General features: G+C 39.4%; 1 long non-coding RNA gene across 2 annotated transcripts in view; it reads right to left on the reverse strand.

The window, feature by feature from the left end:
* Positions 1–6,061: 6,061 nt before the first annotated feature.
* Positions 6,062–18,810, reverse strand: part of LOC122555237 (uncharacterized) — a 44,810-nt gene continuing 32,061 nt past the window's right edge. The window contains exons 2-4 of one of the 2 annotated variants that reach the window (XR_015758839.1): positions 16,746–16,817; positions 8,856–8,905; positions 6,062–7,936 (exon numbers count right to left, since the gene is read on the reverse strand). This is a non-coding gene — a long non-coding RNA (uncharacterized LOC122555237). The remainder of the gene's footprint in view (positions 7,937–8,855; positions 8,906–16,745; positions 16,818–18,810) is intronic. The other variant, XR_015758840.1, reaches the window with a different exon arrangement.

Raw genomic sequence — 18,810 nt, forward strand, 5'->3', positions numbered from 1 at the left:
AATCAACACTACATGATGGTCTGGACTTTCTTTTAATGACTGCTAAGAATAAAAGTCAGCTGCCTAGAGAGAGAGAATATTTTCAAATAATTGGTGAAGTTGAGACTTCAAGGTCCTACATCATAGGACTATCATAAAACTAGTAAGCAATTAAGAAGGAGCACTGTGCATATTTGATCAGCATCTGAGCTGGAAAAACAGAAACAATCATGACCAACAGCAACAACATCATTAACCAGTGAGACAATATCAACAGCTTTATTAACAAGTGGTGCAACATTAATAAAGTCATGAGCAAGTGACACAACATTGGTATCATTATGCATGACTTCTCCAACCATAGAGACAAAACGCACATATGCACTAAGTGACTGAAGCAAAACCCCTACAAGATAAAGGCACTACATTCTACTACTTAAAGTGGGATGTTATATGGTTATATTATTCACAAAGAAATGGGAAGTAATTTTAATGAAAATGTATATCCATGGTGCTACATTTTACTGCTGCACAGCAATTATTGGTTAAGTAATGATGTATCAGTCTATCTGTCACATGGTGAGCAGCAAGATATACATTCAAACAAATCTCAACATTTCAACTTAAATTGATTATTTGTAACTAATGAGGACCAGAGGATATATTAAAACACACAATCCTAGAGGGGATTTTATCTGAACCGTTTAGCCAAGGAACTTTACAATCCGCAAACTGCCTGGCACCGATGGTAGTGTTAAATGATCGCTCTGATGCCCTGCAGCCATGGGAAGATGATGGCCCCGGTCAGTTCCTCTGATTTGATATGTCTGCATTTGCACTCAAGTGGCTTCAGTAGCAGTGTGAAAGTAGGATAATCCAAAATCAACAGCCTTTAAAATTCCTGTCCATTCATCTTTCATATTCCATCAACTTTCATGTTGCTGTACTGAAGCCACTGCCGAGTATGATAGAGCTTATTCTACTCCATGCATAATGCTGGCACTTCTACAGTTTGATGATGAAGGTTGAATGGTTCCAGGACTTGGTCCGTTGATTCTGAGGTTATTGTGGTAAATGAACAAGGCTCACATTCATTTCTTCTGTAAGATGAGGAAGTCTGTCAAAAGGCAGGAATCCTGGTTTGGGCTGGACAAGGATGTGATTGACCTGAAGTCCTATTTTGGTCAAGATTGAACTCTGGGAAAAGTCTTGGGTGAAAAAAAGGCTGTACTGAAGGATCTGCAACCCACCTGGCTTTGTTGTATATGTGAGGTTGCAATCCAGCTCCTCTGGGAATAGGACCAGGAATTCCTATTCAATTCTTTGGAAAATAAGCAGCTGCTCGAGGAACTGGTGACCAACAATGGAACAGTAAACAGTTTTCTGCTTTTGCTTCCCATATGTTGAGTGTTATACAGGAGGAAATGCCTTGAAGTATGTTCCATTTTGCTTTTGCACAGTGTGGGATCATGTTCAAATAATAACTGAAATCAGTTAGTGGTAAAAATAGCTTCTTTTATTCAGCAATCACAGCACAAGTTCGAGGCGGCAGTAGAATTCTGAAATACAGTTCTTACACGAGCCTCTTTTTACACAGTTCTTACATATATTAAAATTCCATTACAATGGTATTACATTGTTTAATCTGTTGTATACAAAGGTTTGATGGGCTTCTGTCCTGAGAGACAGATAGCTTAAAATGTGCTAAATGCTAGCTGCTACTTCTGATGGGATTAAGAGTGTCTGTCCAGTCTGTTTGCATAATTAAGAGGTGTTAATCCTTTTGTCTTTTAAGTTTGTACATCTTAGTAAAAGTACTAGGCCTATATGCATTAAATAAGTTAAAATTGAACCTACAGTTAATAAAAAAACAAAGGATATTAAACTGATTACTGCAGCTGAGTTGTGAGATTTACTTACTATTTGCTGGGATGAGTTTCATTCATTCATGCAATTTCATGAACGCTGTTTTGTCAGTTAGTTTCTTACCGGGATAATGATCCCGTTAAAAGATATTTAACGGGTACATACTAATTGGGGGATTAGGTCCAGGAGGTGGTTAGTAAGGGTTGATTAATATTATAATCTTTCGTGGAGACTTGATGGGGATAATATTGACACCAAGTCAGAGGTACTAGGCCTAAACACTGCTTGCAGCAAAGGTTAATAAGGTATGAAAATGCAGTAATGGTTTGAAAGGGTTGTTTTGATCAGAAAGGTAGTCATGATTTGGAGATGCTAGTGTTGGACTGAGGTGTACAAAGTTACTAATCACACAACACCAAGTTATAGTCCAACAGGTTTAATTGGAAGTACTAGCTTTCGGATCACAACCACGTGATGAAAGAGCAGCACTCCGAAAGCTAGTGCTTCCAATTAAATCTGTTGGACTATAATCTGATGTTGTGTGATTTTTAATTTTAATCAGAAAGGGTTGTTTTAATTAGAAATAGTTGTTTGAATTTTGTCTATCTTAAGATGTGGAGGTGCTGGTATGGGACTAGGGTGGGCAAAGTTAAAAGTCACACGACATGAGATTATAGTCCAACAGGTTTATTTGGAAATACTAGCTTTTGGAGTACTGCTCCTTCATTGGGTAGCTGTGGAGCAGGATTATAAAACACATAATTTATAGCAAAAGATCACAGTGTCATGCATGCAACTGATACGATACTGTTTGTTCAATATATCATATTAGTTGCATGACACTGTGATCTTCTGCTATAAATTGTGTGTCTTATGATCCTGCTCCACAGCTACCTGATGAAGGAGCAGTACTCTGAAAACTAATACTTCCAAATAAACCTGTTTGTCTATAGCCTTGTGTTGTGTGATTTTTTTATCTTATGATAGTAAAGTAGACTACAAAACTGCAGTTTTATGAATGAAACTGTGTTATAGTAAATAACGGTTTAGTAAAGGGTTATGAAGGAATTCGGTATTAATGAGTATAGCAAGCTGTTGAGTGAGTTAGTAAAGATTACCTAAAACATAAAAACTCACCATGACTTGGAGATGCCAGTGTTGGACTGGAATGGACAAAGTTAAAAGTCACACAACACCAGGTTATAGTCCAACAGAATTCAGAGTGCCGCCCCTTCATCAGGTGATGATGAAGGAGCAGTGCTCCGAAAGCTAGTGCTTCCACATAAATGTGTTGGACTGTAAAAATATCTCACAACAGACAGTACATGTTTAATTAAATCAAGGAAAAGTTAATTTTTAATCTGGGTAGTCAGTATGGATGGTGTTGATATGAGATTGATTTCTGCTTTGAATTTAAAAAAAACTCACCCTCACTCTAGAAAGTATCAGGGAGCAATCTGTATCACAGTCAGTGCTGTGATAATTATGAGTATTGAGATTTTTTACAGAGTCACACCTGGTGATGATCCAATCCAGCTGATGCCATTGGCCTAATCTTGGATAGCTCCAGGATACTTTGAGGCTTGGTTTGTTCTGAAAAAGACCTGCTCACCATACAAAGCTTGATACAGCAGCAAGATCGAAGTAGTCACTATCTGTTCTCATTTATCTTTTCCAGGACATGATCTTCGAGGCAGGATGCCTCATGGTCCATGGCTATTCTTTCTTTGAAATCCGAGATGTTCTGACTTTGAGATATTGCTGATAGCAATGTCACACTCCTCATAGAACTGGTCTTTCAACTCTGTATTGAAATACAACAGTGCAGCCTTGATACTCAGGAGGTTAACAGGTCTTGTTTAAATTGAGAGATGGATAGAGACAAACTAAACTATTTGCAGAAGATGCTATCATCAAGAACTCCTTTCTGCAGATCCTATACCTGTCTCATGCATTTCCTCTGAACTCCCTTCCTCCCAGATGAACATGTAATGTTTTTCTTTAGATGAAGTTATAGAGTCATAAAGTTAAAAATCACACACCAGGTTATAGTTCAACAGGTTTATTTGAACCTGTTAGACTATAACCTGATGTTGCGTGATTTTTAACTTTGTCCAACCCAGTCCAACACCGGCACCTCTACATCAATTCTTTGGATGATCGACTCTCACGAGCTAGTCTGTGGTTATTATGTTTAAGTTTATCCTATCACTTTCCATATCAATCACAGCTGTCTTGCACATGCTAAGAACCAGCCACAAGTCTTTTGTCACTCCTGACATTTTAATTTGCCAAAGTGTGGGAATTTCTAACTTTGTTTTATATGCCAGGTGCAATGGTATGTGTCCACTTGTTGAACAGAGAGTCTAAGTTCCAAGTATCCATTGACAAATATGGACCATTGTAAGTAAGTAGCTTACTAATCAAGGGCTGCCTGATGATGCGGGTGGTGATCAATGAGTAGAACATGTTGGTGCCTCTCACCATTGTATACAGCCTGTAGTAACCCACTCTTTCTCCAAACTAAGTGGGCTTATCAATTGTAACTGTGGTCTTTCACATTGAGTTAACACCCTACCACAACTCTGGATACCCTTCTCCAGGGCACAAACTTGGGCAAAATTTATTTTTTCTCAAAGTCAGGGATCTCTTTCCCATCCCCATTAAGTTTAAAGAAATGCAAACCACTATATTTGACACCAGCTTGGTTGCAGGAGTTGCTGAAAAGAACATATGCACAAACGTTAAAACACCTTTGGTCACCATTCCAGCTTTTATGTCATGATTTACACCTTAGTTTTTAAAGCTCCTGAGATAGTCACAAGATGGTGGAGCTATTTGCCCATTGCAACAAGCTTGGTTCATAAGTTGAAGGGTATTGTGAGCCCACACACACTGTATGCATGGGAGCCAAATCTTCTAAGAGCTTGTGAGGTTTTAGCTAGGAATGCAGAGGAATTCAGTTTCTGTATGTTGCCTGGAGGAGGCATGGCTAAAAGCTTACCGATGGAGGGGCTGTCCATTGACATGAAGCAACTATCACAATTGACACTTTCTTATGCATTGCTGTTGAACAGAAAATATAGGCCAAAAGTGAAGGGCAAACTAGCACGCAAAAGCAGACAGCATGCTAACTTTCTTAACCCATATGCCAGACACATCATGTTGAAATGTTGAATGCACAATTGCTTTTACATGTTTCATGTTCTCACAATTCGAGGTTTCATCAAGGCTTTAGTCTGTGCTAAAATATGAAGTGACTTGTTTTTTTTCAGAAAGGTTACTACCTCCTAACAGCACTTCCTCTGAAAAAGATTTATGACCTGATACAATAACTATTATTGCTAGATTATAATAAGTCTTGTATAGTCATCAGTAACTGTATCTTTACTTTTCTTCGTATGTGCTTTGAGAAATGCATTGCTTCAAATGACATTGTTAGATTGAATTTTTACCATCTTTATTTATCAACTATAAAAAGTGTACAGAAATTTCAGAATCTATTACAAAAGCTGTAATTACTTGAGGAAACTGAAGTGTGGTACAGTACAGTATTCAGATTGACAATGCCTCTGATTTAAAAAATGTGTTGCTGGAAAAGCGCAGCAGGTCAGGCAGCATCAAAGGAGAAGGAGAATCGATGTTTCAGGCATAAGCCCTTCTTCAGGAATGAGGAGGGTGTGCCAAGCAGGCTAAGATAAAAGATAGGGAGGAGGGATTTGGGGGAGGGGCGTTGGGAATGCGATAGGTGGAAGGAGGTTAAGGTGAGGGTGATAGGCCGGAGAGGGGGTGGGGGCGGAGAGGTCGGGAAGAAGATTGCAGGTCAAGAAGGCGGTGCTGAGTCTGAGGGTTGGGACTGAGAAAAGGTGGGGGGAGGGGAAATGAGGAAGCTGCAGAAATCTGCATTCATCCCTTGTGGTTGGAGGGTTCCTAGGCGCATGCAGATTTCTCCAGCTTCCTCATTTCCCCTCCCCCCACCTTTTCTCAGTCCCAACCCTCAGACTCAGCACCGCCTTCTTGACCTGCAATCTTCTTCCCGACCTCTCCGCACCCACCCCCTCTCCGGCCTATCACCCTCACCTTAACCTTCTTCCACCTATCGCATTCCCAACACCCCTCCCCCAAGTCCCTCCTCCCTACCTTTTATCTTAGCCTGCTTGGAACACCCTCCTCATTCCTGAAGAAGGGCTTATGCCCGAAACGTCAATTCTCCTGCTCCTTGGATGCTGCCTGACCTGCTGCGCTTTTCCAGCAACACATTTTTAAGCTCTGATCCCCAACATCTGCAGTTCTCACTTTCTTCTAATGCCTCTGACTTGTCTGCTTTGGAAGTTCAATTACAAATCCAGTGCGATAGATATAAGAAATGGAACATCCATTGTTGACAAAGGCCATGCTTTCTGGAGCTAACTAAAGAAGCTAGTGGGCTTGAAATTATTTATTTCTGCAGATTTCTGATTCATCATCTTGGTATACATAACAGCAAGTGTATCAGTCAAAGGAAACAACAGCAAATTTGACTAAACTATATATCAAATAAACATTATAATAATTACTTTTGTTTCTAGTAAAAACATGTCAATGTTTTAATCAATATGTAAGCAAATTAGAAGTAAGAAACTGTCATTCAATATTATCCTCTTTTGAGTATGTCCTTTGAAATTGACTTCAATTGCTATTACTGCTGATATGAGACTGATAATAAATTCTCAAAATTCTTGGGTAAATGTCAGTGTCAAAACTCCTGTCATTTCCACCTCAAGTATCATATCAAAGCCTGTGACCTTCCAGTCATTCCTAAATATGCCTCTTTTCTAATTATCTTTTTGATTAATTCAACTAATTTCATTAGATGGATGATGCAGATACATTCGACAGTAGTGGCGGTTAAGCCATGTTTATTTTGCCATTCCCAAAGTGGAAATTGCATCTCTTAGTTGGGAAAATAAGTGCCTGGCCTGTCCAGGAGCAGCAGCGAAAGACATAGCCAAGCTTAACACCATGATCGCATTAGAACATAACTATGCAAAGCCCCACCAAAGTGGCCAGGAAAGTAGCAGAAGTCGGGCTGCCAGAAGCATGCCAGCCTGGCCTAAGGAAAGACAGGATCAGAGATGGGAAATGGAATTCTAGGATAGTCCACAATTGTAAGGAGAATTCAAGAATGATGATAAATTAGTGAGGAGAAGGAATCTGGGGAAAAAAAGTTTATATTTTTCAAGTGGGGCACAAAGGATCACTCTGTGGACCCACAGAGGGAAATCTCAAATATACCATACAGGACTGTCCAGTGTTGCATCAGGTTCATACTGCTAGATAACCACTACCATTGACTTGCTACTAAATGTCCTTAATGTTGTGTTGACATAGGAGGACTATAATTTGCACAGGTGTGTGGGGTTCCCACCTCATCTGAGTGAACATTTAGCTATTTTAAAATTTCAACAAATTGGGGATGGAGGAAATACTGCTTCATTTTAAATGCTCCTACCACACAGTTAGAAGGCTTTCACTCTGACCCATTATAAAATGGCATCTACTATTTCCAGTAATTGTTGGTATTGAAAATAAATTTAGTTTTCTCCATGTAGCTTAGCAATTTCAGCTTCAGATAGCAAAATCTGCTCCACTTTACATTTGACTCATTTATCAGTATCCATCAACTTTATAAATAAGTGTGTAGTTACTTAGGATAAGCTGCCAGGTTACGATCAAAGGAATAACATTGCGATTAACTCATTGTCATTGTTAGTTATTTTAGAAGACAATCTTATAAACTTACTGTACAAATAAAAGCAAAATGTGAAGACATTGTCATATGCTATGCATAATTATTTTTCCCTGGTTATATAGCCATGTATAATGCTGTGGAGAAAAATAATATATAACTTTAGAACAGTACAGTATATTGATAATACATTAAAATGTCTTAAGGGAAACAAGTAACAGAAAGTATTGTGCCGTGCTGTTAACCTCCTGCCCTCAAAGGGGCAGGGATGCTATAGTGATCGATTTTGTTCATTTTGTCCTGGCACATATTTCAGCTTTCTTACTCTGCCGAGGAGAAGCTTGACAGGACATATCGATTTTTCTGCAAGTAAAGAGGAACTGATTACATTTCCACTTCAAAGAACATTGCTTTTTTTAGATGTTTCAGTTGTAGTTGAAAATCCTGGTTTGGTTTTGTTACAATATGTGTGTCCAAACAGAACTACTGAACATTGGGAATTATGGTTCACAGCTTTGTTTGGTTCATGTTCGCAAATTATGAAACTCTTTGGAGAACTAAAGTAAATCTGCAGTTTCTTTATTAAAAAAAGGCTTTTGCAAAATGTCTTATAACAAGTCGGGGCAATATAAAGGGAGAATATTTCTCAGAGGCAGAACTGCAGTTCTTATAGAAAAACATAGGCAGAAACCCCTACTGAGATCAATCAGAATTGAGCAAAGAGGCACAGGAAGAGGTGATTATTGTTCTATGAGGCAAAGGATCTGAAAGAATTAATTTTGACATTGCACTATCCAATTTGATGATGCCATACAGAATGTTTTGGAAGCAACAGGGGATTCTCTATGAGCGTTTGTAGAAGGCAGATGTATTCTGTATAGCTTCTGAAAGTCATGAATAATTAAGTTGTGTTTATTGCTATCATATAATAACCATCTTGATAACTCAGACTATTCTCTACCATGATAATTAAAAAAAGTATAAACAAAAGAAATGGCAGCACTTTGCTTTGAACAACCCTTACCCTGTCCTACAGCAAAAGCTCAGCACTTCAAAGACAAACCTTTATCAAAGAGCTAGTAAGGGGCATGGAGGAATGAGTGTGGACGAGGAAAAGAGAGCAAAGCCAATGATACTTAGAAAAAAAAGTTAACAAATGAGTCTCTGTAGGAAGCAAGAGAAACCTCCAGGAGTAAAGTTAGATATGCCTAGGGGATATCTTTACAAAAAGGATACAAAGACCATAAAACAAAAACAATGGTTTGTAAAAGAGAGTACTCACCTTTTACAATGAATATCACAGTCATCAAAAATAGATTCCATGAGGCACTGCTGCAAAGAACAATAAAAGAACATTTACATGGCCATTATGTTTGTCATTTCAATGAACCATCTTGTACCAAAGCTGACATTTCCATTATGGCCTGCTTCAATGTACCAGTGAAACTCAACACAATCTGGAAGAACAACCCTGCATTTTCCATGCAAGCACTTTACAACCTCAATGACTCAACATTGATTTCAGCAACTCATAGCATCACCTCTATAGACTCTCACCTCATCCCTAGCCATGATTTGTTTGAGTCTTGTTGGCTTTGTTTTCAACAGAGTGAACACATTTTCTCCCTTTCATTTTCATGGTCATCGGGTTGGAAGATGCAGTCTCATCACACTTCTGCAAGTTCCCCTCCAAGTCATCCTGCCACGGAAATATATCACTGTTCCTCTACTGTCACTGGGCCAAAATACTGGAACTCCCTTTATGATGACATTATGGACTGACCTACATGGACTACAGTGGTTCAAAAAAGTAGTTCATCACCATTTTCCCAAGGGCAGCTAGGGGCGGGCATTAAATGCTGGCCCAGCCAACGACACCCACATTCATGACTGAATATTTTAAAAATCACTTATATCTCTCCTTCACCAGCATTAGCACTCCCTTCGTCTTTTAGTGGTAACTAACTAACATCTCAGTGTTGCAGTGGAAGCTTAGAACAATGGTCTGCAATGTCAGCTTGCTGCTATGCAAACTCAGAGTGCTAAGAATCATGTTGTTCACAGGGTGTCAAAGCAATCTGACTTCAACGCATCATTAGGATCGCAAAAGCACCCTCTCTGGGTTTAGCAAATGTTTCATGGAGCAGGAACTTGCCAACCATTCTTAAGATGACAGCATATGTCCTCTCACCCCTACCATTCTGCCAGTACTGTTGATGTTGCCTGTCAGTCAGAACAGACTGCTGTTGTCCATGTCAATGCAGACTATAGCCAGGTCTCCTAAGACAGAGTTATTCAAGGTTGCCCTACAAGACAATCTTCATTTTTTCCTAGCAAAGGTCAACAACTTGGCACATATTATTCTGCCATGACTGGGGTCACATTATGTAGAAAGTAAGTCCCCATAGTCCTACTCCCTCATTACAGAGGGATGACTGGTGGTTTAACCCAAGGGTCACCACACCCCAGGCAAGGGGAGAAGTTGAGTAGAAAATCCCTTTATAGTAACCTCAGCCAGCACAAGAATTGAAGCCATGCTGTTGGTATCACTCTGCATTATAAGGCAAAAGTGAGGACTGCAGATGTTGAAAATCAGAGTCCACATTAGAGTGGTGCTGGAAAAGCACAGCCGGTCAGGCAGCATCCAAGGTGCAGGAAAATCAACATTTCAGGCAAAAGCCCTTCATCAGGACTGACCAAACCAGCAGTTTGGCTAACTAAGCTAACCAATCCCCTAACATTGCGTAGGTGCAACAGTATAGGTAAGGAACAATGAAAGGCACTGAGGGAAAGCACAAGATAATTTCTTAAATTTTGTGTGAAAATTGATTAATGAATTTATACATTTGGTTTGGAATATTAATTTGATTTAGTTGTGACTTTTGTTTTTTTGTATTCTATCAAAGAGGTTGCTGTGACAGTAGGTGACATAAGGAAAGTAAGATGTGTGAGTGTTAGTGAATGTGTATTTGAGATTGTGATTACTGGTATCAGTTTCTCATGGACTTGTCAGCAAGAAAATTAATGTCTAAGTTAGCTCGTTCTTTCCTCTTTCTCCTCATGCAATTTTTCTTCAGCAGCTTGCCATACACTTAGTGACAAAAGGCTGCCTCACTCTGATGATCAGGTTGTACAGAATGTAGATTAGGGCAGGTTTTGATGCAAGTAGGAGAGTACTTCTTTTAAGGAATCCATGTGAAAAACTATGGTCATAATGAAGAGTTATAATGGAAAATGATATGTTCTTATGCGAACTTTAAAATCTACAAGGGTTCAGTTCCAAAGAAAAAGTCAGACGTTCACCAGTTACAGCTACACTTACTGATAGGAAAGGACTCAGCTTTTCTTAACAACAGTAAGGCTTTGCTGATAATAAAGGACACACAAAAAACATGCATACAAACACATCTTTCTTTCAAAACCATGAGTACAGCCTAGTGTTGGAACTGATAATAAAAATACATTCAGAAACAAAATCTTACAATTGAGAAACAATCTCTAATCTTAGAACACAGACCCCTGACTAAGGAGAAATTTTGACCAACTATGATTAGGTCAAGCATTACAGACGTGTTTTTACACACCTCTGGAGCAGGTAGACTTATTGCTCTGAGGTTGGTTGATGTTGTGACTGCAATAGGTAGCAGCTTTCACTGCGAATATTTGTATTGAAGTGGAGTTTTGATGCCCAACAGCTTTGCTGTGGGTAAGGTTGGGGATTTGCTACCTCCCATTAATAATCTTTACTCCACCTCCCCCTTCTCTTCTGGCAACTTAAACAGAGGTTACACAGAATGGGTTATTCTCCAAGACATGCTCCATTCCATGGGGAATGTCTATTCATGCACCCATTCTGACAGGCACTAGTTTGTTCAGAAAAAAGTCTTGAAATCAGCAAAATATCTTGAACACCTGCTGCTCCACTTGTTAACTATAGAAAAAAAACACTTCTTGCTAGCGGATAGTGTTCCATCACAGTCCTGGCCAGTGCCTTGTAAATGGTGGATAGTCAGGGGGTGATTCACTTGTAATAGAATTCCCAGCCTGTCACCAGCTCTGTCAATCACAGTAAATATACGGTTAGGTTTCAGATCAGTTCAGTTCAGCTTCTGATTAATAGTAATCTCCAGAATGTTGACCAGTGACTGCAATGTCATTAAATGGAAAGGGAAGAATTTCAGAAAATCTCTTGTTGGAGATGGTAGAGTCATGAACGATGCTGAACATTGTGCAGTCATCAGCCAATATTACCATTGCAGATCGTATGTTGGAGGGACGCTATCAACGATTTTTGCAGGTGAAGATGGTTGGGCCTTAGACAATACCCTAATGAACACCTGTAGTGGTGTTCTGGGGCTGAGATGATTCGCCTCCTAATGTCACAGCCATTTTCATTTCTGCTAGATGTGAATCCAGCCTTTGGAGGTTTCCTTCTGAATTCCTTGGAGTGTCTGTTTCGCTAGAGCTCTTTGATGCCACATTTGGTCAAATGGTGCTTTGATGTCAAAGGCAGTTACTATCTCCTCACCTCTGGAGTTCAGCTCTTTTGTGCCTGTATGGACCAAGGCAGTAATGTGATTTGGAGCTGAGCAGCCCTGGCAAACTCCAAGCTGAGCTTCGGTGAACAGATCATCATTGTATAGCTGCTACTTAATAGCACTGTCAAGTTATACCTCCTTGAAAGTGGAGTCGTAGGAAGATAGGATAGTGAAGAAGTCGTTTGGTATGCTTTATTTTATTGGTTAGTGTATTGAGTACAGGAGTTGGGAGGTCATGTTGCAGGGAAAGATATAAAAGAGACCTAAGGGGTAACTTTTTCACACAGAGGGTGGTATGTGTATGGAATGAGCTTCCAGAGGAAGTGGTGGAGGCTAGTACAATTGCTATATTTAAGAGGCATTTGGATGGGTATATGAATAGGAAGGGTTTGGAGGGATATTGGTCGGGTGCTGGCAGGTGGGACTAGATTGGGTTAGGATATCTGGTCGGCATGGAAGGGTTGGACTGAAGGGTCTATTTCCAATCTATACACCTCTAGGACTTTATAATGACTGAGATTAGACCGATGGGACAGTACTTGGCTGGATTGGACTATTCTTGTTTTATGTGAACAAAGAAATAGGCATTTTCCCCCATGTAGGTTGACAGGTAGGTGGTTGGTAGTGTGAGTGACAACTGGGTGAGGACTTGTCACAGGGTCAAATTGCATGAATTATGGGCTGTTAGGACGAGTCAAGTTGGGGGAGATCAAATGAAGTTGGGTTGCTATGGGGTCAGACCGAGGGTTTGATGAGTCTGAAGGGTGTTGGGATTCGATTTTCTGGTGAGTGAGACATGGTTGACAATTCAAGTTTTAATTAATTCAAGTTTTAAAAGTACAAGGTATTGGTGAGGCCGCACCTGGAGTATTGTGCACAGTTCTTGTCTCCTTACTTGAGGAAGGATATACTGGCTTTGGAGGCATTGCTGTGGAGGTTCACCAGGTTGATTCCGGAGATGAGAGGGTTACTTTATGAGGAGAGGTTGAGCCGCCTGGGGCTGTACTCACTAGATTAGATTAGATTAGATTAGATTACTTACAGTGTGGAAACAGGCCCTTCGGCCCAACAAGTCCACACCGACCCGCCGAAACACAACCCACCCAGACCCATTCCCCTACATTTACCCCTGCACCTAACACTACGGGCAATTTAGCATGGTCAATTCACCTGACCTGCACATTTTTGGACTGTGGGAGGAAACCGGAGCACCCGGAGGAAACCCACGCAGACACGGGGAGAATGTGCAAACTCCACACAGTCAGTCGCCTGAGGCGGGAATTGAACCCAGGTCTCTGGTGCTGTGAGGCAACAGTGCTAACCACTGTGCCACCGTGCCGCCCACTAGAATTTAGAAGAATGAGAAGAGATCTTATAAGAGTACATAAAATTATGAAAGGAGTAGATAAGATAGAGGCAGGCAAGTTGTTTCCACTGGTGGGTGAGACTAGGACTAGGGGACATGGTCTCAAGATTAAGGGGAGTAGATGTAGGACAGAGATGAGGAAGAACTGCTTTGAGAGTAGTGAATCTATAGAATTCTCTGCCCAAGGAAGCAGTAGAGGCAATTACCTTAAATATATTCAAGATACAATTGGATGAGTTTCTACATGGCAGGGGAATTAAGGGTTATGGGGATAATGCAGGGAGGAGGAGCTGAGACGATGGAGAGATCAGCCATGATCTTAATGAATGGTGGAGCAGGCCAATGGCCTACTCCTGTTTCTATTACTATGAAACTATGAAAAGTAAAGGAGAATAATCAGATTTGTCTAAAAACACAATATTTCCTCATTTCTCCTGCTCCTCTACTGAAAATGCTAATTTATATTGGAACCTTTTAAAGGTTTCTGGCAGCCTTCCAATATAGCTCAAATTTGTATCCTTCTAGTTGAGAGGTCTGAGATCAATTTTGGCTGTCATTTCACTGCCAGGCTAAGCGGCATCTCCGAATCAAGGCTAAGCATTGGTATTCAGCAAGTCAAGGGATTGACCTGAAATTTTCATTCTTCTGCAGCTTCTACAACTTCTGCAGCTCAGTTCTGCATTGGGTTCTCCATTTCATAGCATTAGGGGTAATGTTTGACAGTGGACACATACATTAAGGACTACCTATTTTAGGCTAAGTTGTAGTTCTAAATATTGAATGTAATTTCAAATATTTTCTCCACATACAAGGTAGACTATGTATATGGAAAATAGCTGAGTTTATTTTTTTAGAAGCAGTCAACGGGTCAAAAATTATGATGAAGCATTTGATACTGTTGCATCAGCTCTGTTTATTGTACCCTAAGTTGAAAAAGCAAAATCAACAGAAATGTTAGTCAAAAAAATGAATTTGACTTCTATTAAGACTTATGCGTCAAAATGCATGTTCTGCAGTGAGTTAAAAGTAAATACTACCTTTTATATTATTAGTCAAGTCTCAGCTGGTCACTTCTTAGATTTTTCAAGTACACTGGATTTAATTCTGCAGCTTCTTATTGTGAACAAAAAACATAAGAATTTCAAAGTTAATGCAGTACAGCTAACTATGTAGAAAGCAACACTAGACTCAGATTCTCTCATCATGTGAATGTGCAGACAGTATATGTAACACTGAAACACATCACTAACAGATTTGTTCATTTCTAGGATCTTGTTCCAATCATTGCACTATTAGGAGAAAATGTATAAAGAACACATACAAGTTTTCATCCCTGTTCTTGGTTTCACTAGACCAGACAATAACTGTAGCAGACAGAGCTGGGAAGCAAATTGCTCCCAGGTCTCCAACAATGCATTTGTGATCTAGACATTAGAAGATTTCTGTATATGATAATTATTGGTAAATTCACTTGCTTGTATTTTTACAGTCCTTTCTCTTATCCTTTTCTGTTGTTTTGTCTTGAAAAATTGGTTCTTTCATCTATATTTACATTTCAAACTTATCACTAGTTTATCAGCATGATTGTAAACTTTTAGTCTTTTTTTAGTTCATGGAGTGTGGATATTGCTGGCGAGGCCAGTACTTATTGCCTATGTCTAGTTGCCTTCTCAAAGGCAAGTAGGGATGGGCAATAAATGCTGGTCAGTCAGCGATGCCCACACTCCATGTGTAAACAAACATAAGAGAAGGTAGTGGTAAGCTGCCTTCTTGAACTGCTGCATACCCTGGGGTATAGGGGCACTCACAATGCCATTACAAAGGGAGTTACAGGACGTTCACACAGCAACAGTGAAGGAACAACGATATGGATCCAAGTCAGGATGGTGTACGATTTGGTGAGGAACTTGCAAGTCATTGTGCTCCTATGAATCCACTAATTTTGTCCTCCTAGGCTGGAGGTTTGGAAAGTGCTGTCAAAGATAAATACAGTGTCTACAAGAACAAGTCAGATGTCAGGGATCCTCCAGCAAGTAACTTCTGGATGAAGTTGGATGCAAATATGTCAGCCTTGTCTTTAAGGTTTGAAGATCTGAAGAAAAGTCATACTGGACCTGAAATGTTAACTCTATTTCTCTCTCTACAGATGCTGCAGACCTACTGAGTTTTTTTCAGCATTTTCTGTGTTTGTCTTGGTGCTTAGCTTTATGCCCAGATAAAATAGAACATTTGCACATATTAATAGCAACCAATAAAAACTGACACTTGATACAAATAAAATTTCCATTTCAGGGATGGAATGGGGAATGGTGCTGTAAAAATCTCTCTATTGAATGCTGGCATAGACTTGATGGGCCAAATGATTGCCTTCTATTATGTAAATGACATTTACGTATGCAAAAAATTGACTATGGGTGCCTCCTGAGATGGTGCCTTCGTGGAGATGCCATTGGATGAGAAATTCAGAGGCCCAGGCTAATGTTCTGGATATAAGTCTCATAACAGCTCTGATGCAATTCAAATTCTGGCAAATAAAGCTTCTCTCAACATGTTGGCCATGAAACTATTAGAAATTGTTGTAAATGCCTAGCTAATGCTCTTCTGGTAAAGAAAACTGTCACCTAAATCCAGTCTGGTCAATATATAACTGCAGACTCATAATGTTTTGACTCTTAACTGCCCTACCCCTTGAAAGAATAAAGAAAAAAAATACATTATTTAACAATTCCATCACATGATGGCTGCAGTTCTCTCTGTGTATTTTACACAATTTCAGTGAGTACAAATGGCAGTTTCACCAGTTTTTTTTGCATGCAGGTAAAACCATGGTATTTGTGTAAAAGCACATTAATTACAACATATGACGTGGTTACAGTTTAGTACTCTAAAATTTATTTTTAAATGTTTAGCTATTGCACACATTTTTCACTAAGTTTTTAGGTTTGTCATAGTTGCAAGTCATATTTCAATGTAAGTCAAATGATTATAATAATAATGGTTGATGCAAGTGTCAATTTGTTGTAAATAGTGTAGATTATTTTCACGATTTAAAAATTTCTTCCAATAATGGCAAAAATATGTTGCAAGCAAAACAAGGGAAAATGTTAGATCACTCAGAAATTGGCAAAATATTAACTGTAACAACTAAGGATTTACTGTGAACACAATGCAAAGCTGAAGCTTGTACTTTGTCAGCTGTGCACCCTCGATTTCAGCGTTTTTCTCAAACAGTTTCATGAGTATTAGATACAATCAGGTCTCTCCGTACCATAGCACGTTCATTTTCCTCGAGAATCTGTGGCAGGCAGCTGCTCATTAAACCGAAGGTAATCACAACCAACTGGACAAGAACAACAAATGGACAAGTGTGAAGGACAGGAAAGTGTGCAAATAGAGAGATAACATGAAGAAAAAACACAGACCATAGGAAGAAATCAAAAACAAAGTGATCGAAATACAAAACCGGAAATGAAGACACTAAGCTAAAAGAAAAATTACAAAACTAAAAAAGAACAGAAGAAAAGAAATCTGGATTAAATACAAGGTAAGAAATTAAAGATGAAAAGACTACATTTATAAAAATGACAAAAAACGTTTTAAGAGCAACACGAAAAGAATAGATTTTTTAATTCTCTACATATTAAGTGTGGTTGGGGTTCATACCTGTAAGTTCATTCATTGAATTGGGCCAGATTGTGATTGCTGGGGGAGGAGCATCCAATCAGGATGGAAAGCAATGCTCTGTTCAAACTTTACCATTTATAAATTGGTCTTGTAACACATATTTTGTGAGGTCCTGAAATGATGCAATTAATGTAATATATATTTCCAGTCAGAAGTGCCACTTTTAGTGAAATAGGTACTGTGTGTGTTAGGTTCATGTTTACAGCAGTCAGAAAATAACACAAATGAAGATTATGTACAGTGTGCAGGATGCATTCACCATTTTCGCTTCAGCCTCACAAATTGCCTGGCTGCAAAAATGGATGACCTGTGGGGCATGTAGAATATGATTGGGAGCATCAAAGAAAACATCACACAACAAAATAAGCAACCAGAAGAGGGAGGAGAAAGCCACCGAATGGAAGGCCAATTCCACAGAGGGTCTTCAGGGAACAATTTTCTTACTTCCGCTTTATTTTACTAAGGAGGTTAAACACAAGTTATGTCAGCTGCTACTGCAACAACTGCTACATTAAATCAGAGCATGGACAGCACTGCCTGTGGCTGTCAAGGTCAACATTCTAGGCTGTAACATTTCAGCTCACAGTGCATAAATGTATCAGGTTGATCATCAAGATTCTCGACATCAAGGAATTACAAAGGGTGGTCGCAGTGTAGTAGTAATCTTTCTGGACTAATAGTCCAGGGGCCCAGATTAATGTTATGGAGACATCACCCAAATCTCACTATGGTTCCTGGCAAAATTTCAGTTCAGGTTTTTAAAAAGCCTGGAATATAAAGCTGGTTTTATTAATGATGACAGTTATCATGTCAGCAGGTTCATGCTCCATGGACTCACATTCACTCTTACAGAGTTTGATTTCATCACTCTTAGTTGGGGGGCAGTTTAATGGCCTGGTGTGACACATGACAAACTCCTTTGTGCATTGGTGTCTGCAGTTCTGATGATACAACAATCAGTGATTGTTGTAAACATGCATTTTCTTCATTAATGAACATTAGGGAAGGAAATTTGCCTTCATTACCTGGGGTGGTTAACATTGACTTTTGGCCTTAAGTGATGGTTAACTCTCAAACTGCCCTCTGAAATGACTTAGCAAGCCACTCAGTTCAAAGACAATCATGGATGGGAAACAATGCTGATGAATGAAAAAGCAATTCCTTCCTTATTGACAGAAGAAAACAGAATGAAAGGACTGAAGTTTAGCTTGCATGGCAGACATCCCCTTTGTGCAAGCTGCCACCGACTGTACTCACAACCTTGTGTGCATAAATCAGCACAATGATATATTTATCAATTAGAAGGAAGTCCACTCCCTCAACTTACAATAAGTTTGTGATCACAGGCAGTATATAAGAAGTTCTGTGTCTCCTGTGATAGAACTAGTCACAATCCGTTCATTCTGCGCTACTCCTCCATGCTATTTTATTTAAACAGATGCCTATGTTATATGCGGCTCTTGTATGATGAGGGTTTATGCTCCCAGGCATCGTTACGTTAGTTCAGAACAAGTGGAAAGCTGCAAAGTAGGACAATAAAGACACCTATGCAGCCAGAAGGATTATCATAAAGAAATAATTTGGATATTCAAGCGACATCTCCCTCACCTGGACAATTTTGGAGCAGCTTTACATTAAGCCCAATGTGA

The sequence above is a fragment of the Chiloscyllium plagiosum genome, unplaced genomic scaffold, assembly GCF_037043375.1.
Source record: "Chiloscyllium plagiosum isolate Xiang-an unplaced genomic scaffold, Cpla_swu_hap1 HiC_scaffold_12, whole genome shotgun sequence".
Classification (NCBI taxonomy): Eukaryota; Metazoa; Chordata; class Chondrichthyes; order Orectolobiformes; family Hemiscylliidae; genus Chiloscyllium; species Chiloscyllium plagiosum.